At 36.6% G+C, this 23,472-nt stretch overlaps 1 non-coding gene and 1 pseudogene across 1 annotated transcript; both read right to left on the bottom strand.

The window, feature by feature from the left end:
* Positions 1 to 1,892: 1,892 nt before the first annotated feature.
* On the bottom strand, positions 1,893 to 21,807 carry LOC114371535 (annotated as a pseudogene).
* On the bottom strand, positions 9,918 to 10,024 carry LOC114372709. Its single transcript, XR_003658278.1, has one exon. It is a non-coding gene; the product is annotated as a small nucleolar RNA R71 (small nucleolar RNA).
* Positions 21,808 to 23,472: the final 1,665 nt, after the last annotated feature.

Raw genomic sequence — 23,472 nt, 5'->3', positions numbered from 1 at the left:
TTGCTACGGTTGTCCGTTTGAGGCCCACTATATATCAAAACGCTCAGAATTCAGAGGAGAATCTAGATAAGGGGATTTGTTCCACGATTTTCTTTCCAAAAAAACACCTCTAAATGCCTCAATTTCGTGTTCAAAGATCAAACACCCACTTTTTTTTTTCAAAATTTTGCAACTTTTTTTTTTACACAAAGTGTGAAAGACACAAGAAACAAGAACAAGAACAAGAACAAGAACGAAACAAGAACGCAAATAACAGAACACAAGACGCAAACAAGAACGAAACAAGATGTAAACAAAAACGCAAATAACAGAACAAGGACAAAACACGAACCTGGACAAATTTCAAAGAAAAATAATAGGATAGGATAGAACCTGTATCAAGAGCCGAAGCTCTGATACCAGATGATGTGAACCTGAGTAGGAGCAGATCGCTTGATACAGGCTGTAGAGTTTTTTGGTTGACGCCACTTCCGGTGAAGGAAGATAAGTCAGGATAGACGCCACTTCCAGTGAAGGAAGATAAGTCAAGATAATTGGTTCAACAAGGAACCCGGAGAGAAACTCCCACCCAATTTTATGAAAATGCCCAAAAGTTTTTTTATTCAAAACAAAAACTCATACTTATAGTGTAGCTGAACAAAAAGATAAAAATAGACATGGGCCTTCTAAATAGTTTGGGCCAAAATTACAATAAAAATAAATTATAACTAAAAACTTATTTAACTTGGGCCTTCAAATTAGTTTGGGCCTTTAGCAACAATTAATAGTCTTGATAGTGTCTCTGCCTCTGGGCCTTCATCCTTCTCCACTTGGGCCTTCATCCTTCTCCACTCGGGAGCTTTGTCCTTCTCCACTTGGGCCTTCATCCTTCTCCACTTGGGCCTTTAGCCTGTATTTGGTCAGTTTCATGATTCTCATCACTATCAACAACCAGCAGCTTTGAGAAATTTATCATAGGGACTTGCTCCTGGAAATTTGAACAAATGAGGATGATTCTGAATGGTTGCACATAGCAATGGAACAGGATAACAAGTTGGTTTGATTGAATCCATAGCAATATTCTCATCAAAGAAAAGTTGCTCTCCTGCATGGTATTAAATTTAATGAGGTGCTAAAGTAAAAAATTGTAAATATATGTAGATGATTATGTCACAACCTGAAGGCATTAGAATAGAAAGCAGTGTGTGTGGGTTTAACATCCACTCAACATATAAACTTCTATCTTGATAGCCATTATTTCAAGCTGAATTGAATATATATAGCCACCAAAAGTGAGTATACGTATTTATGAAATATGTACTGCAATCATGAATTTCTAAATCAAGGAATTACCTTATGAAAATCTACATCCAGCACGTGGGAAGTGGGTCCATATTTTTGAATTCATGTTCATGATTTTCTAAAAGATATTTCATCAAACATTCATGCTCCTGTTGGGCACTCATCAATCGGGACATTTTTTGTTTTCCCATCCGAAGTACCTCACAGTTATGCATCATATCCTTGTAAGGCATATCATATGTAATTGATATGGAAATCCTCCTAGCTTCATTAGGTGTGTCCGAAACCTACAATCATGATGTACGCTGTTAATCTTCTTATTTATATGAGAAGAGCTTCAAAGTTCGTAGTTTCAAACAATTTACGATGTAATAAACAGTTGGCATACTACTAATTCCAAAAGTTGATTAGCACTCAAAAGACTAGGGACCTCCATGGACAATCCTGGATTTTGTTTTATTTTACTATCAAATATTTCAATAATATTATCATCGCCAGCTGAAACTACTGAAGCATCCTATAAAATGCGAAGTAATTACATCAGTTGCTGCTAACAAGCTTAATTATAAACAAAGAAACAAGATATGGCCATTAGTTTCCTAAAAGATCCATCACTTGAGATCCATTTGACATACCTTTTCTGGTATATCCATGGTTAATTGGGATCCAAGTGGACACATATCATCTGGTGAGAATTCTTTTAGTAGCGCTTCCCTCATTGAGGATAATTCAGGCTGCACAAAAAGGCATCAGGATTATGGTGTATAGAAATGCAAATGTTTTATCTCCACATACTGTCCAAAATAATATTGACTTTGATATAACAAGTAGTAGCTTTACTTCTGATAAATTTACCAAGCTCCTGACAATTTCTGAAACAAATAATTCTTGATCTTGGTGGTTAAAAGTCGATAACTCTGAAAGTGTTTCTAAAGCCCTATCGGTATCTTCTTTTGATCCATAAGCGATCAGATTGTCGGGTGCAAAGCTGACAGCTTGTAACTTGTGATCGTCAATCACATCAAGGAAGGGATCAACCTGCATCCAGAATATAAAACTTCAAGGTTATATTAGATTATTTACTTCCAAGCAGGAACAGGATGCAGAAAAACTTCAGAACCAACTTACCTATCTCTGTAAGTACAGCCCCGGCACTATGGACAAGAGGGACAATGTTGTATGCTTTTGACGAAAACAGAATCATTGAAGTTGCCAAAGTAAATAGTGATCTACGATGTGATGGTGGCAATGGCCCTGCAGCAAAAAGTAGGAATTAAGAGCTGAAGTGAAATGCTTGATTTCCAAAACCATAGTCAATCTGTTCCTTCATGACTTACAGAATCATATGGTAAAACAGGAATTGTTCAAATCATTGATGTTCCACAATCAATTTTGTTTAATAAGTCTGTGTTAGTCAATATCAGATTGGATAGTCTTCTAAGGACAACCAAAATTGTTTAAAAGAAATATTCAGCAAAGAAAACGTATGTTGCATACTATGGACCAGGACCTCATGGAACGAATTCTGCAAGACAATAAATTTGTAAAAGATGTTAAAGCCAAAGAATTCCCATTCATTAAAATGGAAAAAACAAATATTAGACAGAAGATATCAGCATTAATAATATTGACTAGACAGCTTTAAGCTTTTTTTTTCTGTTTTAGCAGTATCAGTATGGCTCCAGGAAAATTCACACCAAGTATAAGAACTTGTTAAATCATGGATGTTTATGACACAGTCATAAGGACAATTTGAGCATTGTTTATTGTAGCATTATGGAAGTATGATATTTCTAGCAGCAGAAATGAGTCCAGAGGACAATATCAAGGACCTATAGTATTACGATTATAAATGAAAAACTACTACATCAAAGTTGTACACAACATAAAAATGATCAAGGGACTTTGTTCCTGAAACTTGACCTCATTGCCATAACCAATTTATAAACATATAGACCAAGTTTTATCGATGCACATGTGACTATTGCTTGTTTGTGTTATCCCGGATTGTGAAAACCATATTTATAACACTTCACATTTTCCTTATTTTCAGCCCCCAGCCCCAAAAAAACATTAAATTCTTTTGAACATTCAAATACTCCAACAGTAAGCACCAATAATAATGTATCAAGTTTGCTAGTATCACATTGAAAAGAAACAACACAACAATCTACAAAGGGAAAGGACACCTTCAACAAGTAAAATTATCTAAACATCATAAAAAGGGTAAAAACATGGGAGTGTTCAATTCGTACCTTAGCTCTAGAATACAGAAGCACCAAGTTGTATGTATGAGCAATTGCTTCATAATTGACAGGCATATTTTAACTTGAGATAGACTGAGCCCAAATTGATGATAGCTATTTGATGGCTACTCAACTTGAGGGTTGTAGCCTCATGTGTGTTAGGAATAAAGAATTGAAACGAGAAAGAAAAGAAAAGATTTTATTGAGTAGTAAGAAAAGAACAGAGAATAGGAGAGAAAACTCTCCTCCTCCAAGGGTTTCCCCTTCACAAAGGATTTCTCCTTTCACAAAGAGCTAATGCTCAATCTACAAATGATAAGATCCCCCTCTCCTATCCTTCTTCCTCTATTTATATCTAATAAACCCCTCTAACTAACTCATTAGTAGTCTAACTATATTAACTAACTCTTTCTTCTTATATCCTAACAATACACCCCTCCAAAAAATCAACCTTGTTTTCAAGGTTGGAATATGAAAACTAGAATTGCACACTGAAACTTCCTCAAGTTTTCTCTGATTGCTGGAAGACAATTGCACCCCTTGTAGCTTAATTGGGAATGACCCATTGCCCATGCATGCAAACTGAGGTTTGGTGACTTCAGTGGTGGGAGGGACAAGGATGGACTCCATATAACTTTAATCAGCATGACTGGCTCAATACAATCCTTCTGGCTTAGTTCCATGGCTAAGCTGTTAGCCATAGAGGCAACAAAGTTTAATGCTAAAGGTTGACCTAGCAAGTTGAAATTCCAAGATTCCGATGCCATTGAAGTTCCAACTGTAACATCGCATTTTTCGTGAATTAAATTAAAAAGGTTTTTCATTTAAAATAAATAGAATTTTTAAAAAATGATGAGGCTTTTGTAATTAAATAAATAAGGAGAAATAATTTTATTAATTAAAATAATGGTTTGAGAGAAAAAAAAATTATTTATTCATTTGATAGGGAATAAATAGAGTTCTTTTTTATAAAATAATAAAAATAAATAAATAGAGTAAATAATGAGTTGTAAGTACCTTAACTATAAATAGAGACGTGTTAGGTCAGTTTAGTTTTCACATTGACGATGCCTCCTCTTCCTCTCAATTTCGTTTTTCCCTCTCCTCCTCCCAAAACCCTCTCTTTTTCCCGCATACCACCAAACCTATCTCAGAAAAACGACAAGACTCATTCACCGTTGGATCGTTATGAAATTTGAGCACCAGGTTCGCAACTCAATTCCGAACATTCTCACCGTTGAGAATTTTGAAAATATGTCAGAGCTGGGAGAAAAACCCTTTTTATCGCAACTTTTTCTCTTCTCGCAAAAACCCAAAACTCTCAGTAAAGCTAAGATCTCATATTCGTTAATCGTTGGATTGTCGTGAAATTTTGATATGTGGTTCGCAATTCATTTATGCATACCTTGGCCATTGGGATTTGCAAAATAATGTTCATGGAGAGAGAAAAATGAATCACATGAAGAAATACAAAATGAAGGCCTCAATCACTTATTCTCTCTAACGTTTGGGAACCCTATCAAAGCAATCAGAGAAAAAATTTGAGGAATCTCTGGAAACCATTTGAGATGCCGTTATTGTTGTCACAATGCACACATGAGCCCGCTTAGAGGTAAGGGATGAATTTATCGCAATTGGAGTTACAATGAATATTTGTAGGAATCCTTAGAGGATTAAATTGGGGTTTTTTTTGGGATTTTTATTGAATTATAATTTTTTCCTTTATGATTATAAATACAATATTGATGTTCTGATACGAATTGGTTGATAAAATTGAGTGTTATTGATGTTTTCACTTTTTTATACCTATAATTTGGATTAAATTGAGATTGTGAAATGGTGATTCAAATTGTGAGTATGTAATAAATTGAACCTGTGATGAATGGTGAAATAAATGCGTATTTAGATGTGTGTATTGAGTTGTGAGCTATGAACTGTGCAATCACACAATTTAAGACCCTTTAAGGGTGACGAGTATTGTGATGGGATCCACTGAGGGAACCCGACGAGTTAAAATGATTTTGAAAACAATTGAGTAGTTGTGTGTATTACATAGTTCATAGGTAAAGTGTATATGATTTAGGAGGTGTGATAACGTGTTAAATTAAGATTATACCATTGTAATTGAGATCGAGTGTATGTGATAAATTCAGTATGTATGTGATTGAGATATATATGTGCATTGAGATGTTGTGTACATTGAGTTGTGAACTATGAATTATACAATCTCACGACTATAAGACCCTTTTAAGGGCGACGAGTTAATGCTAAGACCTTTTAAGGGCGACGAGTTAATGCTAAGACCCTTTAAGGGTGACGAGTTAATGCTAAGACCCTTAAAGGGCAACGAGGTAAAACTATTTTGAGAACAATTGAGGAGTCGTGTGTTTTGTACAGTTCATAGATAGAGTCTGTGTGAAAAAATGTTTTCTGGGTTGGACTTGAATTAGAAGGGAGAGGCCCTGACGGACTCTTCGGAGTGTAAGCCTTGGGGGTAAATACACTCGGGTTGAGTGCTCCTTTAAGCCTATGTTGATCCCATATGGTTGGAGCATTCTTGCAAAACAGCGTGATCCTGACTGGTCTCCCTATGATTTTACCTAGTGAGAGTGACCTGACTTGCTAGTGTGTGGTTTGTCTTGTCATGTACTCATAGGCGCCCGACGAGGTTTTTCACTGACATGGTACCACATTGCATATAGGATTGAGTCTTAGTGTAGATGTTGCATAACTCTTGTGTATTGATCGATATTGATTGACTTGGTGATATTGTGTTTTAACCCTTGAGTACGTGAATGTTGTGAAAATGAATGAGATGTGTTATGTTGTGATGTGATGTTGGGCAACAAAATGGTGAAATGATGTGAGCTATATTTAAGTAAGTTTTATTTTGTTTATATGATATTTATACCTACATGTTATCTTGTTTCTCTCCATTAGTTAGGAATGTGATAACTCACTCCTTGTGTGTTGTTTGTGTTTGGATCCTGTGATGATCTTGAACTTTGTGTTCGGGGGAGCAGATGACTAGGTGAATTGCTTTAAGGAACCTTGTGTTGAAGGATGTCAAGACATAATGCTCTAATAGGATGTGACATTGGGGTATAAGTTTCTATATTAATTGTATGAAGTCTTAGACGGTCTTGTTTGAGCCGAGATGACTTTATTATTTATTTGGACAAGTTTGAATATGATGTAAAAGAAAGTGAATGTGAGCCTTTTACCCTGTTGAAAGGATTTTTTTTAAATGTGTTTTAATTTTTTTTAATTAATTATGATTTTTTTTCCTTTTATTAGTTCATATATGTATGGGGTAGAGGGTGTCACACCAACCACCTTCGTGATCGAATTTGGATCTAATAGTGATTCCCGTTTCATCATAATATTCTTTTTATGGAAATCTGAATCTTGAAAAGAATGAGACCAGGTTGCATCACCAGCTTCAACTTCCTTCTTGATCAAATCTGTTGTTGGGTTATCAAGACAATCGTTTATGCAGCCCATATTTGTCACTTTATTTTCCTTGTGTTTCTCCCTCTTTATCGATGGATCAACTTCTTCCTCCATAACCTTTTCAATCTTTGTTCCTCTTACTAATTTTGCTTCATCATTTTTGGTTTCTTCTCCACCACAAAGGGTATGGTTTTTTATTACTGAACATTCTTTATTTCTATTTTCTGATTTCAAGAACTGTAATGGGTCATTGTCACACTCAAAACTTCCACCCTTGAAATCAATTTCCCCTTCTATGCTTCTATCAAAGTTGGGTGGTTCCACCTTTCTTGTCAAAGAACTACCATTTGCTTCACTGCATTTTGACCCTCTTCCCTCCAAGCTATTTTTGTCTTGTTGAGAGGCATGGGAATCAACTTTTTCATTCAATATCTTGCACAACATGAGTTTAGCTTTGAAATGTTGATCCTCTCTTTCAGAACTCTATGGAAGTCTTCCTTTTTTTATGTTAGTTTCTATCTCAATTTTCTCTTCTTGTTTCAAGATACTCAATCTTTTTTTATGTGGGCTGATGTGTCATCATTTTCTCCTATTTCTTAACCCCTTTTGTCACCATTTTAATTACTGATTAACCTTAATTGTCAAATTAATTATGCAGTTTTATCATTTGGGCCTACTGGACTAATTTTGTGATTTTAATTTAATTTCAAGAGAATTATAAGCAATTGGGCTTGAATCCGAAATTGGGCTTGGACTTGAAGAGAGCAGACAATTTTATTATACCAAATCTTATCTTATCCAGATTTTATCTCATCTAGATATTATTTCATATCTAGATTTTATTTTATCAAATCTTATCTTATCTTGTCCAGATTTTATTTTATTAATGGGCTTGGACTTAAAATAGATTTGTAAGCTTTGGGGGCTGAGAACCTATATAACAGCACCAAGGTTTTAGTTTAAGGGCTCTTTTCGTTTTGGGGAGAAAGAATAATTTTAGGTTTTGCAATTCTAGTTTTTACTATTCACGTAGCAATAAAATTCGTTTTCTGCTTCAATCTGCAATTTCGTTTTATGGTTCAATCTGCAATTTCATTTTCTACTGATTAATGGAAGGCTAAGTCTCTAGCATTGTTTTCTCTTGAGGATCAAGCACAACTCTCTTTGAGGTATTATTATTACTATTGAATTCTAATCAGTTTTTCCTCTTCACCAATTACTCTGTATTTGTTGTTATTAATCCATGCATACTTAGTGCTTGATTAATTGTCTCTACGCTTAATTTACGTTCATGCTTAATGATCAGTTTCGTTCAGATTAATTGGTGTATGTGTTGCTTAATCACATAATGACAACCTTATGTTAAATTTCGCTTAGTAATTTAATTTAGGGTTGGATTAAGTGGTTGAACTGATAAAGGATAAATTCTCGTAACCTAGGATAAGAGACTTGCTTGTGAATCAAGGGGAAACAACATGTTTTAATTCTATTATTTTCTAATTCAAATTTGCTTGTTGTTTAATTTACAAAAGCAAACAACCCCCCCCCCCCAATTCGTTATTGTTTTATTACTATCTATTATGAACGTTTGGTTGACCATTGCTCGTTGGGAGACAACCTAAGATCACTTCCTAGATACTGCATTTTTAATGTTTATCTGATTCGGGTATGGCCTCGATCAAATTTGGCGCCGTTGCCGGGGAGCAGTGGGCCAAAGGTTCATAATAGTGTTTAGTTATCTTATTTTGTGTAGCGTTCTGTTTTACATTTCAGTTGCATCCCCTGTTTAGCGACTGTCTCAGCTTTGTGTTTTGCTGTGAACAGTGATTAGCGACTGATTTTGCAATTTAATTAGCGATTTTTGTTTTGATAGTTAGAGTTGTTATTTTTGGCTGATTTTTTGTGTGGTAGCTTCTTTTGATCCATATTTTGTGTGAAAAATACCAGGAGCACTTAGTGTGACAGTATTTGAGATAGACAAATTTTGGGAACTTGTTTTTAGCAAAACTTAAAACGGTCATAACTTTTGCTTCGGGTATCAAAATGACTATTATTATATATGCATTTGGGGTAGAAAAAAATCTCTCATACTCTGAAATAGCCAGTTGTGGTCTCCCAAGCTCCAAAAATCAGCCATTTACTAAGTTTCTTTTTTCAAGTATTATTGTCCTATTTTTCTAAACTTTGCTTAGGTAGTTTTCATAGTTATACTTTGAATTTTTTTTTTTGAAAATTTTTGTGCTATCTTTTCATGATTTAGGGTGTTCCTCACAAAATTTCAGCTCGTTTTGATATCGTTTGAGTATAGCAGTAGTTTTACCCCCTTGTTAGGTGCTTGTTGAGAAACACATTATTTGCTGCATGTAGTGCATGACTAGGGGCAATCCAGGTGATTTACAACCCTTTGATCCTAAAATAGATAGAAGTTTTCATAGATTAGTTAGGCATAGTGTGCATCCTAGTCATTCTGTGCATTTTGAGCATTCTGAGCATTCTGTTGAGGTTAATTCTGAATATTCTGATTTTCAACATTCCACTACAAACTTTCATACTGAGAACATGGCTCAACCTCCACCTCGTGAGAGGACTCTTAGGGAGATGGCTGCACCTGATTTCACTTATGAAAGCTTGTGCATTCAATATCCTGATGAGGGTGTTCCATATGTTCTCAAGACTAGACTAATACATTTGTTGTCCAAGTTTCATGGTCTTGCAGGTGAAGATCCTCATAAGCATCTTAAGGAGTTCCATATTGTTTGTTCCACCATGAATCCCCCTGGTGTCCAAGAAGATCATATCTTTCTAAAGGCTTTTCCTCATTCTCTGGAGGGAGTGGCAAAAGATTGGCTATACTACCTTTCTCCCAGGTCCATTTTCAGTTGGGATGACCTTAAAAGGGTGTTCTTGGAGAAATTCTTCCCTGCATCTAGGACCACTGCCATCAGAAAAGACATTTCAGGCATCAGGCAACTTAGTGGAGAAAGCTTGTATGAGTACTGGGAAAGATTCAAGAAATTGTGTGCAAGTTGTCCTCACCACCAGATTTCTGAGCAACTCCTTCTTCAATATTTCTATGAGGGACTTAGCAACATGGAGAGGAGTATGATTGATGCTACCAGTGGTGGAGCTCTTGGTGATATGACCCCTGATGAGGCTAGGAATTTGATTGAGAAGATGGCTTCCAACTCCCAACAATTCAATGCAAGAAATGGTGCTATTATTCTTAGAGGAGTCCATGAGGTGGCCATGGATTCATCTTCATCTACTGAAAATAAAAAGTTTGAAGGAAAACTTGATGCCTTGGTCAACCTAGTAACTCAGCTTGCCATGAATCAAAAATCTGCACCTGTTGCAAGAGTATGTGGTCTATGTTCTTCTACAGATCACCATACAGATCTTTGTCCTTCTTTACAGCAACCTGGAGTCAATGAGCAACCTGAAGCTTAATGCTGCAAACATTTATAATAGACCCCCTCAGCAGCAAAACCAACAACAGCAGAATAACTATGATATTTCAAGCAACATATACAATCCAGGTTGGAGGAATCATCCAAATCTGAAATGGACAAGTCCTCCACAACAACAACAACATGTCCCTCCTTTCCAGAATGCTGCTGGTCCAAGCAAGCCATATGTTCCTCCTCCAATACAGCAACAACAATAGCAGCAGTCGCAACAAAGACAACAAGCAACTGAGGCTCCTCTTCTACCTTCCTTAGAAGAGTTAGTGAGACAAATGACCATCCAGAATATGCAATTTCAGCAAGAGACAAGAGCCTCCATTCAGAGTCTGACAAATCAGATGGGGCAGATGGCTACTCAGTTGAACCAAGCTCAGTCCCAAAATTCTGACAAATTTTCACAGACTGTGCAGAATCTGAAAAATGTGAGTGCCATCACCTTGAGGTCTGGCAACCAAATTCAAGTGCCTCCACCAGTAGTAGCACTTTCACCTGAACCTTTCAAGCATCATTCTACACCTGAAAAAGAGGATGAGATATTTTCACAAAAGAGAAAGCTTCCTAACAAAAATTTTCATGCAGGTGGACCTTCTTCTAGTAATTCTGACTTACAATAGCCTCTTATCCCTCTTCCTTTCCCACCTAGAGCAATTCCAAACAAGAAGATGGAAGAAGCGGAAAAGGAGATCTTGAAGACCTTCAGAAAAGTAGAGGTGAACATACCTCTGCTAGATGCCATCATGCAGATTCCAAGACATGCCAAGTTTCTAAAGGAGTTGTGCACCCACAAAAGGAAGCTCAAAGGCAATGAAAGGATTAGCATAGGCAGAAATGTGTCAGCATTGATAAGTAAATTTGTTCCTCACATTCCTGAGAAATGTAAGGACCCAGGTACTTTCTGTATACCTTGCATTATTGGGAACAGTAAATTTGAGAATTCCATGCTAGATCTAGGAGCATCAGTTAGTATCATGCCTCTGTCCATTTTCAATTCTTTATCTCTTGGACATTTGCAATCTGCAAATGTGGTGATTTATTTGGAAAATAGAAGTGTTGCTTACCCCGCAGGTTGCATAGAGGATGTGCTGGTTCAGGTTCGTGAACTTATTTTTCCTGTTGATTTTTATGTTCCTAATATGGAAGAGGGATTTTCCCAAGGTTCAGTTCCAATTATTTTAGGCAGGCCATTTATGAAAACCGCTCGAGCCAAGATAGATGTTTATGCTGGCACATTGTCTATGGAATTTGGTGATATTGTTGTTCATTTTAACATTCTTGATGCCATGAAACATCCATCTGAGGATCATTCTGTTTTTCGTGCTGAGATAATTGATCAGATTGTCGATGATTATATGTTTGATTTTGATTCTGTTCTTCATGGTAGGAAACATCCATTTTTATCTGATTTGAATACTTGTCATTCCTTATGCATTGAGTTTGAATCTGAGTTTGAATTTGATCTTGTGGCTGACTTTTATGCTGAAAGTGAATTTGAACTTAAGTCTGATATTGTACCTCTTGATGTCGATTTTTTAGAGTCAGAATGCACTAACCATGTTGCAGGAAGTACATATACTTTTGACTTGCTTTATCAGGTACAGGCTGAGGAACCTTCTTCTTCTCCTACCCTGGTTCCTCCCACTATTCGGCCACCACCCACACCAGAGTTGAAGCCCTTACCTGCAACCCTCAAATATGCTTACTTGGAGGACAAGGAAAAATTTCCAGTGATCATCTCTGCCTCCCTTGCTGCTGAGAAAGAGGAGAAATTGTTGCTAGTTCTCAAGAAGCACAAGAAAGCCATTGGATGGACTTTAGCAGACATTCCTGGCATTAGCCCATCTACCTGCATGCATAAGATACTTTTAGAGGATGGAGCTAAGCCAGTGAGGCAGCCATAGCGGCAACTAAACCCCGTCATTCTAGATGTAGTGAAAAAGGAAGTGACCAAGCTCTTACAAGCTGGAATCATCTATCCCATTTCTGACAGCCAGTGGGTGAGTCCAATCCAAGTGGTTCCTAAGAAGACAAGTCTCACAGTGATCAAGAATGAAAAGGATGAGCTTATCCCCACAAGAGTGCATAACAGCTGGCGAGTCTGCATTGATTATAGGAGGCTGAATCAGGTAACCAGAAAAGATCATTTTCCCCTGCCTTTCATTGATCAAATGCTTGAGCGCTTGACAAGTAAGTCTCATTACTGTTTTCTTGATGGTTTTTCTGGTTATTTACAAATTCATATTGCTCCTAAGGATCAAGAAAAGACCACATTCACCTGTCCCTTTGGCACTTTTGCCTATAGGAGGATGCCCTTTGGCCTATGCAACGCCCCTGGTACCTTACAGCAGTGTATGCTTAGCATTTTCAGTGATTTTTCAGAGAGTTGCATAGAGGTATTTATGGATGATTTTACTATTTATGGATCCTCTTTTGATACATGTTTGGATAGTCTGGATAGAGTTCTTAGTAGATGCATTGAAACTAACCTTGTGCTGAATTTTGAAAAATGTCACTTCATGGTAGAACAAGGTATAGTTTTAGGGCATATCATTTCCAATAGGGGCATAGAGGTAGACCCTACAAAAATAAATGTTATTTCACAATTGCCTTACCCCTCTTGCATGCGAGAGGTTCATTCTTTTCTTGGTCATGCAGGGTTTTATAGGCGCTTTATCAAGGATTTTAGCAAAGTGGCCCTTCCACTATCCAATCTATTGCAAAAGGAGGTGGAGTTTGATTTTGATGACCAATGCAAAGAGGATTTTGATTGCCTCAAGCGTTCGGTGACTACCACCCCTATCATTCAGGCACCTGATTGGAAAGCCCCATTTGAGCTAATGTGCGATGCATCCAATTACGCATTGGGGGCTGTCCTTGCTCAAAAGATTGATAAGCTGCCTCGGGTGATCTACTACGTTTCCAAAACTTTGGATGCTGCTCAAGCAAATTACACTACCATAGAGAAATAGCTATTAGCGATAGTGTTTGCTCTTGAAAAATTTTGTTCATATTTGCTTGGTACTCGTGCTATTGTTTATACTGACCATGCAGCTCTAAAGTACCTATTGAAGAAGGTTGAATCAAAGCCTAGATTGATCAGGTGGATGCTTTGGCTCCAAGAGTTTGATTTGGAGATCCGTGATCGGAGTGGTGCACAGAACCTCGTGGCTGACCATCTGAGTAGGATTGAGAGTGTGTCTGAGGACACACCCATTCGGGATGATTTTCGGATGACCATTTGTACATTCTGTATAGCATTTATGATTCCTTCCCCACTCCTTGGTTTGCTAATATTGTGAATTATTTGGTTGCTTCTGTTTTTCCCCCCTTAGCATCTAAAGCTCAAAATGATAAAATTAAGAGCGATGCTAAGCATTATATTTGGGATGACCCCTATTTGTGGAAGTTGTGCAGTGACTAGGTTATTAGGAGATGCATTCCAGACCATGAGATTGACTCGGTCCTGCAATTCTGTCATTCTTCTGCACCAGGTGGCCATCTTGGCATACAGAGGATAGCTCACAAGGTGCTTGACTGCAGTTTCTATTGGCCCACCATCTTCAAGGATGCGTGGAGAATCTGTAGCAATTGTGAGCCTTGTCAGAGTGCAGGCGGCTGACTTTCATGGAGACAGCAAATGCCTCAACAACCCATGTTATTCTGTGAGATGTTTGATGCCTGGGCTATAGATTTTATGGGGCCTTTCCCTGTCTCTTTTAGTTTTGTTTATATTCTCTTTGTTGTTGATTATGTTTCAAAATGGGTGGAAGCCAAACCCACCAAAACTAACGATGCTAAGGCTGTTGTGGATTTTGTTAGATCTAATTTGTTTTGCAGGTTTGGAGTCCCTAGAGCCATCGTTAGTGATCAAGGCACCCATTTTTGTAACAGATCCATGCATGCCTTGCTCAAAAAGTATGGGGTCGTGCACAAAATTTCTACACCTTACCACCCCCAAACTAATGGGCAGGATGAGATTTCAAACAGGGAGATAAAAAGGATCTTGGAGAAGATTGTGCAGCCGAACAGAAAGGATTGGAGCACCAGGCTGGATGATGCTCTTTGGGCGCATAGGACTGCCTACAAAGCACCCATAGGAATGTCTCCTTATCGGGTTGTCTTAGGCAAGGCATGTCATCTTCCTACAGAGATAGAACACAAAGCTTACTGGGCTGTAAAAACCTATAACTTCTCTATTGATCAGGCTGGAGAGGAAAGGAAGTTGCAACTAAGTGAGCTAGATGAGATCCGTTTAGAATCCTATGAATTCCAAATTCTACAAGGAGAAGACCAAGAAGTTCCACGATATTTTGATAGCTAAGAAGGACTTCGTGGTTGGACAAAAAGTTTTATTATATAACTCTAGGCTCGGACTCAAGAGTGTTGAGATCAAAAGTAAATCCACAGATAAGAGCTTCAAGGTCAATGGACACCAGCTGAAACCATTCCTCACAAATCCCTCCTTAGTGGATGTAGTGGTGGAGGAGACCTTCTTACTTCACCCTACTTCTCTTCCGCCATGACTTAGGGAGTTTTCTTTTTCTGTCTCCTTTTTTACTTTTATTGCACTTGTCCAAATTTATTGATTTTTTTATTGTTCTTGATCTTATGATTGTGCTACATTGAGGACAATGTGTTGTTTAAGTGTGAGGGGGGGGGGAGATTGTTCATTAATTTTGTTGGGTATTCTAGTTTAATTTTATTAGGTTTTTTTTCTAGGTTAATTTTGTTATTTTGGTTTTATGTTTTGTGTACAACATTGCATGTTCCTCTTTGAATTTTGGGTTATGTACATGTAATGGGTAATTGTTTTTGAAATAGGATTTTATTGGCATTTTGTGAATTGAAACCCTTGTTTTTCTCTATATGTCAAGTTAGTTTTGAAAGTTCGAATTAAAAGTGATAGATTTACCCTTGGTGAGAATTTGAGCCATCATCATCTATTTTATTCGGTGTGTTTTGCCTCATTGATTGCTTGCACAATATCCTTGGCTTGACTCTTGTTGATACTTCTTGCTTCACATGCATGTTGGGAGATGATTTAGGCATTTTGTTCTTATAAGCCTCTAGCCAAATGAGCCTACCTTGAATTAATTCCTTTGATAGCCCCTTTGAGCCTATGTTCCCCTTTCTTTGTTTTGAAGCTCATTATAAGCCTTAAGTGAAAAACCATGATTTCACCTTACCCTTAAGGAATTTTGGAGCTTTGGAATTGTTTTGGGAATAAGTGTGAGGGGGGGAGGGGGTATGTTTCATTGGATGATATGTTTTTATTGGCCATTCTTGATGATGTATACATATATTGTCTAATTGTTGCTTTATTTTTCAAATGCTTTCAATTCCTACTGTTCACGTTAAAAAAAATACAAAAAGAATACAAAAAAAAAAACAAAAAAAGAAAGAGAATGAAGTTGAATAAATGAGGTCTTGGTTTGAAGACTTGGATTGGTTGAGGATTTGGTTGATTTTGTTTTGGGTTTACTTTCTAAAGCTTAATTTGTAATTTTGGTTTTGGGGTTTACTACTTTTTTCTTACTTCCCACTTATTCCCCATTGCTCCTCTATCCCTTTCGGTTTTAGCTACTATCCCATACTTTCATCTACCTTGTCCTTGGCCCCATTACAACCTTAAAAGACCTTTTGATCCTCATGTGCATGTGCTTGTGATGTGGTTGTCAATTTTAGAGTCTTGCCAAGTCTATGTGGTGTTTGTTTTCATGGGTGCTCTGAGAGTAAATAGTAGCCTAGACACTTGAGAGATAGAGTGCATATCTTGTGAGGCTTTATCACTTTTCATTCTTGAGCTGATTGACTATCTTGCCATATTTGAGATGCTTGGAGGATTTTCATGACGGCCTTGATTATTTAACTTTTTACGTGTTGGATGTTACCCATTCTTTTCATTCTTTGAGATTCATTGAGAAATATGCAAGTGTTTTTGTGTCTGTTTGTTTCTTTTTAATGTCTCTGGATTTGTTCCTTGCTTTGCTTTTTGATTTTTCCTAGGAGTGCAAAATGCTAAGTGTGAGGGGATTTGATGTGTCATCATTTTCTCCTATTTCTTAACCCTTTTTGTCATCATTTTAATTACTGATTAGCCTTAATTGTCAAATTAATTATGCAGTTTTATCATTTGGGCCTACTGGACTAATTTTGTGTTTTTAATTTAATTTTAGGAGAATTATAAGCAATTGGGCTTGAATCAAGAATTGGGCTTGGACTTGAAGAGAGTAGACAATTTTATTCTACCAAATCTTATCCAGATTTTATCTCATCTAGATATTATTTCATCTAGATTTTATCTTATCTTATCTTATCTAGATTTTATTTTATCAAATCTTATCTTATCTTGTCCAGATTTTATTTTATTAATGGGCTTGGACTTAAAACACATCTGTAAGCTTTGGGGGCTGAGAACCTATATAACAGCACCAAGGTTTTAGTTTAGGGGCTCTTTTCATTTTGGGGAGAAAGAATAATTTTAGGTTTTGCAATTCCAGTTTTTACTATTCACGTAGCAATAAAATTTGTTTTCTGCTTCAATCTGCAATTTCGTTTTATGGTTCAATCTGCAATTTCGTTTACTACTAATTAATGGAAGGCTAAGTCTCCAGCGTTGTTTTCTCTTGAGGATCAAGCATAGCTCCTTTTGAGGTTTTATTATTACTATTGAATTCTGGTCAGTTTTTCCTCTTCACCAATTACTCTATATTTGTTGCTATTAATCCATGCATGCTTAGTGCTTGATTAATTGTCTCAGTGCTTAATTTACGTTCATGCTTAATGATCAGTTTCATTCATGATTAATTGGTGTATGTGTTCTTAATCACATAATGACAGCCTTATGTTAAATTTCGCTTAGTAATTTAATTTAGGGTTGGATTAAGTGGTTGAACTGATAAAGGATAAATTCTTGTAACCTAGGATAAGAGACTTGCTTGTGAATCAAGGGGAAACAACATGTTTTAATTCTATTATTTTCTAATTCAAATTTGCTTGTTGTTTAATTTACAAAAACAAACAACCCCCCCCCCCCCAATTCATTACTGTTTTATCACTATCTATTATGAATGTTGGTTGACCATTGCTCGTTGGGAGACGACCTAGGATCACTTCTAGATATTGTATTTTTAATGTTTATTTGATTCGGGTATGACCTCGATCATGGGATACCATAGTGATCTCTGAATCTTTTGATTAAAGCTGTGGAAAATGACTCCCAATCTGAATATGGGTTTTTTTGGATCCAAATGTAGAATCAATGTATCGCAACACACTCCATGCTCATGAATGCATATTGCAGCTTATGGAATGAAGGAATTTCTTGTACCTTAAAGAATTTTTCAGCCCTAGCAATCCAACCAATTGGGTTTGTCCCCATGAGCATTGGAAGCTCCACTTTCTTAGATCAAATTTGTGCTTCCTCCATCTCTAACACTAGCTCTCCCTCGAAGATTCGACAGGTCGAACCAATTGTTAGGAATCAAGAATTGAAATCAGAAAGAAAAGAAAGGATTTTATTGACTAGTAAGAAAAGAACAGAAAATAGGAGAGAAAACTCTCATCCTAGGATTTCCCCATCGCAAAGAATTTCTCCTTTCACAAAGAGTTAATGCTCAATCTACAAATGATAAGATCCCCCCCTCTTCTATCCTTCTTCCTCTATTTATATCTAATAAATCCCTCTAACTAACTAACTAACTCATTAGTAGTCTAACTATATTAACTAAGTCTTCCTTCTCCTTATATCCTAACACTGTGTTCAAGCAAAAATGTAAACCATGACCAAAGCCAACATAAAATGGTACACCAAGGTTAAAGTGGGTGTATATGATCCAAATTAATATTACAACTATAGGACCTTATCCAGATCCATAATGTATAATCATGAATGCAAGGCTCATCAAGTCCTTATTAGCATTGTCTTTGGTAATTTCATATATTATAGTAGGTTGTAGGGTGCTATTGACACTGTACACTCGACTATAGGTTGATTTCAATCTGTTCAGGGTTCCACCATCGCCATGAGCTAGTACCAGCTCTCCAGCAAAGTTTTCTTTATTATATTGACTTAGATTTTCACTTGAAAACCCTTTCTCTTGTCTTAGCTTCCCAAATAAGGCAGTTGAAGAAGAGAAAACAGAGACTGCTCTCAAGAGTGTTCATGGAACACCCAATGCTTTCAAGTTAGATACAGGAAAGCATAGGTGAGGACATATAGACGCTGGTACAAGAACAATATAAAAGATGCGGTGAGATCCGACTTTGGTTTCATGATCTGGATGGACCATAGTCATGAGTAGTTGATAAAACAATGCCTCAGGGAATGCCTAGAAAAGAAAGAAACATTTTTGCAGTAAATTCAGTCGTGAAACTTAAAGTAGCCAAGAAATCGAGGAAGGAACTAAATCATGGATATTCTATCCTTGCCTTGTTTTTATAAATTTGGCAAGGAAGCTACAATTTGAGCAGTTCTTTAGACTGCAGAGACTACAATTCTCGATATTACTGTAACAATTGAGATATTCTCTAACATCACAACCATAATGTCAAGAATTTGGCATGCTTCTCCAACCTTTCCATGATCAGCATCTTAGTCGTCTTCTATTTTAATATAACTAATAATATATCAATATGACAGATGTTGTTATGAGTCATTTAAAGGGTCTTATTTATTTAAAAAAATTATAGGAAAAATGGCTTTACTTTGCCTTTGGATTCCAAAAAAAAAAAATAGCCATTGAAATGGAAAAGGGTCCAAATTTCATGAAAAACGTGTAATTTGTAGAAAACCACAATTTGATGAAAATGTTAATGATGAAATCAAACATTCTGTTGAAGATTCTTCCATAGAGACTCGATTTGAACAATTTCCACAATATGAAACTATTTTTGGTTTTTTATTTATATTTAAAAAATTTAAAACTTTAAGCGAAGATGATCTGAAAAAATATTGTATTAATCTTGAAAAGAATTTATGATGTGTGAACATTCAGATATTGATGGTCTAAATTTATATTTAGAATTAAAAGTATAGAGAGAAATATTAAAAGATGAAATTGCTACACCAATGGAAATATTAAATTATATAAAAGGATTGGAGTCTTTTCCAAATGTATGCATTGCTTATAGAATATTATTAACAATACCAGTAACGGTTACCACCACTGAAAGAAGTTTTTCAAAATTAAAATTGCTTAAATCTCATCTAAGATCAACAATGTTACAAAATAGATTGAATGGATTAGCTATTTTATATATTGAGAATGAAATATTAGAATTGTTGGATTATAAAACATTGATAAATGATTTTGCCGCTCAAAAAGTTAGAAGATTAATTTTAAAATTTGAAATTTATATTTCACTATTTATTTTTATAAAATTTTCCTTAGGCCTAAATTTATGTAGACACGGCCCTAACAACCAGAATTCTAAAGGAGATGAGAAAAATCTCACACACAAACACAAGAGATTTAACAAGGTTCGACAAGTGTGTCTACATTCTCAAGAGCAGAGCATAATTGTTTCTTTTTTCTTATTCATAAATAATGGGGTTACATTAAAATATATAATATACGCGTATGTTATCTTAAATTGTGCACATTATCTTTCCATGTGCATTATCTTAAATCACGTACAATATCATGCATACCATGGGGGCTTTACCACTGCACCCCTAACCCGCTTCGTAATCCAACAGCAAGTGGTCCTTACGCTCTACTTGAACATTTGTCCGCTCATAAAATATGAGTCATGCACAACAATTTCCACCCTTGTGAATATTTAGTCCCTGGAAGATAAATGGCAAATCTACCGCGGTCTCCTAGATTAGCGGTCTTGTCATTGAACAACATTCAACAAGTCCAAGCAATGCTTGAACTTTTCAATAGTGATTGCCTTGGTTAGCATATCAACTTCATTCTCTGAAGTGTGAATTTCCAGAGAAAAAAATGACCATATGTCATCAACTCCTTGATCTTGTGGAACTTCACATAAATATGCTTGGTTTTAGCATGATACACTTGATTCTTTTCCAAATCGATAGCACTTTGACTATCACAATGCTATTGAACTCCACCTTGCTCAATGCCCGACTCTTTCACTGGCCCTGCTAACCACAACTTCCTTGTTAGCCTCTACTATTGTCATGTACTTTGCTTTAGTTGTTGACATTTCCACAAGAGACTAAATAATGGACTTCTAAGACATACCTTGTTTTACACCTTTCTATCATCCAGATCACCAAAATAGTCAAAATCCACATATCCCACAGCTGAAGGATCACCCTCTTAACTGCCAAACTTGTAGATTTGGCTTACATCATGTGTCAAATTTGGTCTAGTGCACACCATAACATACATCAAGCAACCAATTTCACTAACATAAATTGACATGTACTCCACCTTAGCATTTGTCTTCGAACATTGATCTACATAAAGCTTGAAGTGTTTTGCTAATGGAGTACTCACAAGCTTTTCATTGCTAATGTTGAACTTGTCTAACACCTTCTCAACATAGCTTTGTTCTGAGAGCCACAACTGTTTGGATTTCATGTCCATATGAATCTCCATCCCAAGAATCTTCTTGGCAAGACTCAAGTCCTTTTATGTCAAACTCTTTGCTCAAAAATGGTTTCAACTCACTCACATCACACAAATGGCTACTAGTAATCAGTATATCATCAACATGCATACACTAGTAGAAGAATAAAAGAGCCATCATCAAGGCTCCTCACATAAACACAGAAATCCTACTCACATCGTCTATAGTCAATCTGAAGCATGTATTAATCAAACTGTTTGTACCATTGTCTTCGAGACTACTACAATCCACACAAAGACATCTTTAACATACAAACCAAATGACTCAATCCACCTTTACTGAATCCCTTTGGTTGTTCCATGTAAGTTTGTTTATCTATATCACAATGAAGAATGGTTGTCGATCTTCAAATTCATCTGCTCCAAGTAAATGTCATGATTGGCTACCAAGGCTAGCATTGTCCTGATAGAAGTGTGTCTTACGACAGGGGAGAAAATCTCATCATAATCAACCCCCTTCTAATGTGCATACCCCTTTGCTACCAGGTGAGCCTTGAACTTTTCCTTTTCTTTTTTTGATACTAGAGGTTTCCTCTTCTATGCCCATTTTCCCTATGACTTTTTTGCCCGTTGTAAGCTCAACTAGCTACCATGTTTGATTCTTTTGCAAGGCTTCATCTCCTCCTCCATAGCACCCATCCATTTGTCTTTCTCCTGATTGTTCATAGCTTCTTGAAAGGTAGAAGGATCTCCAACACTAGTGAGAAAATCAAAAGCAACCAATTTAGCTAATTCTTCAAACCCATATTGGATAACGAGTTTCATGGTGAGATGATTTCTATCTTAAATAAGATTGTACTCTTGATGTGGTCCACCTTGACTCACTGATCTAGACTCAAGTGTGGGTGTGGCCTCAAGTCTTGGACTACCTAGTTCTTCCCTTTCAAAAATCATCAACAACTGCTCAAAGTCCACCTAAACCTTCATGGAGCTAGAGGAAGCTCCACCAGACACTGGCATAGTTGTGATGCAATCTTTCCAAGGAGGGGACCCATCACCAGAGCCATGGCCAAGAGACTCCAAGAAAATTGGACTAGGGATGAAGGAGAAAGTCATAGGATTCTCATGAGCCTTAGGATAGATTTTGGGCCCATAGGCTAAGTAAGTATGAGTCCACTTATCTTTGTACATATTAGATTAGGGTTTCATTATTTTTTTGGGCCTTGTATTTAGGGCTTCATAGTGTAGGAAAGGTACCCCACAAGTTTAGGTACCCTAGTCATGTAGGATTTTTCAACCCTTGTATTTTAGGGCACCTAGACTAGTTTTTGTATTAGGAGTAGTTTTATAATTTCACATGCATTAAGTGAACTATTTGATGTGTGTGTTGGGAGAGAAATTTAATTAAATTTGGAGAAGCTCAATCCAATTAAATTTTGAACCAACCTAAGGGGGAGATGAACATTTGCTTGCTACACCTCATTGCCACATCATATAGTCACACTTTGTGCATGTCCTTCATACTTTACATGCCTCGTGACTCTTAAGTACACTTAGTGGAGAATCTTGGATTAGTGGGATAAACCATAGCTGACACTCACTAATCATAATTAGTGAAATTTTGGCTCCACAAATTTAAATTCAAATTCAAATGAAATTTGAATAGAAATTCAAATTTCCCTTCAATTTTATGTGACACTTAGGCTTTGAATAAAGGACTTGTGTGTGCATTTTGCAACTTTGATCATTTGAGAAATTAGACTTCAAAGTTTATACCTCATTCTCTATCTTCTCTGTCTCAAAATTTCATTCCCCTCTCTCCCTCTCCCTCCACTTATCTTCTCCTACCTTCAAGCTCTTATCCATTGCTTCCTATGGTGGTGAGCTTGTTCTTGACTTATCTTATCCTTGAAGTGACGTCTCCAATCACTTTTCCTCCTTCTCCATTCCGTTGTCATTGATCTTCAAGAAGCAAAGAACTTCATTGACGAAGAAGATCCAAGGCCTACAAGCTCTACATGGAGCTATATTAGTTGTCTCATCTACCTGGGTAACATGGACTACTCATCAAGCATTGTATCCTTGTTGATCACCATCTTCTTGGAAACTATATCCCAAAACTTGAATCCTTTACACCTTTGGAACATGTGATACCCTCTACCCCGCACACATATATGTAATAAACGAAATATAAATGCGGAACTAATTAAAAGCTCATTAAACACATAGTATATAAAAACATTTTCAAGGGTAAAAGGTTCACATCCACTTCTCAAGTATCGAAATAAAACTAGCCCAAATAAGGAAATCGAATTTTCTCGGCTCAAAACACGTTGTCCAAGTTTATGAAAAGGAATTCAGCTGATAGCGGAAATCATAAAACAACTACATAGTTCATGAAATTATAACATGTGATTTAAAAGCCCCATGCCCCGATGTCACATCTATCAAAGCATTTCCCTGAGAAAGGTCAAGCCTCTCCATCCCCAA

This window comes from Glycine soja, chromosome 10 (assembly GCF_004193775.1).
Source record: "Glycine soja cultivar W05 chromosome 10, ASM419377v2, whole genome shotgun sequence".
NCBI lineage: Eukaryota > Viridiplantae > Streptophyta > Magnoliopsida > Fabales > Fabaceae > Glycine > Glycine soja.
The sequence above is the reverse complement of the archived record's forward strand: the minus strand, read 5'-3'. Positions and strand labels throughout refer to the sequence as shown.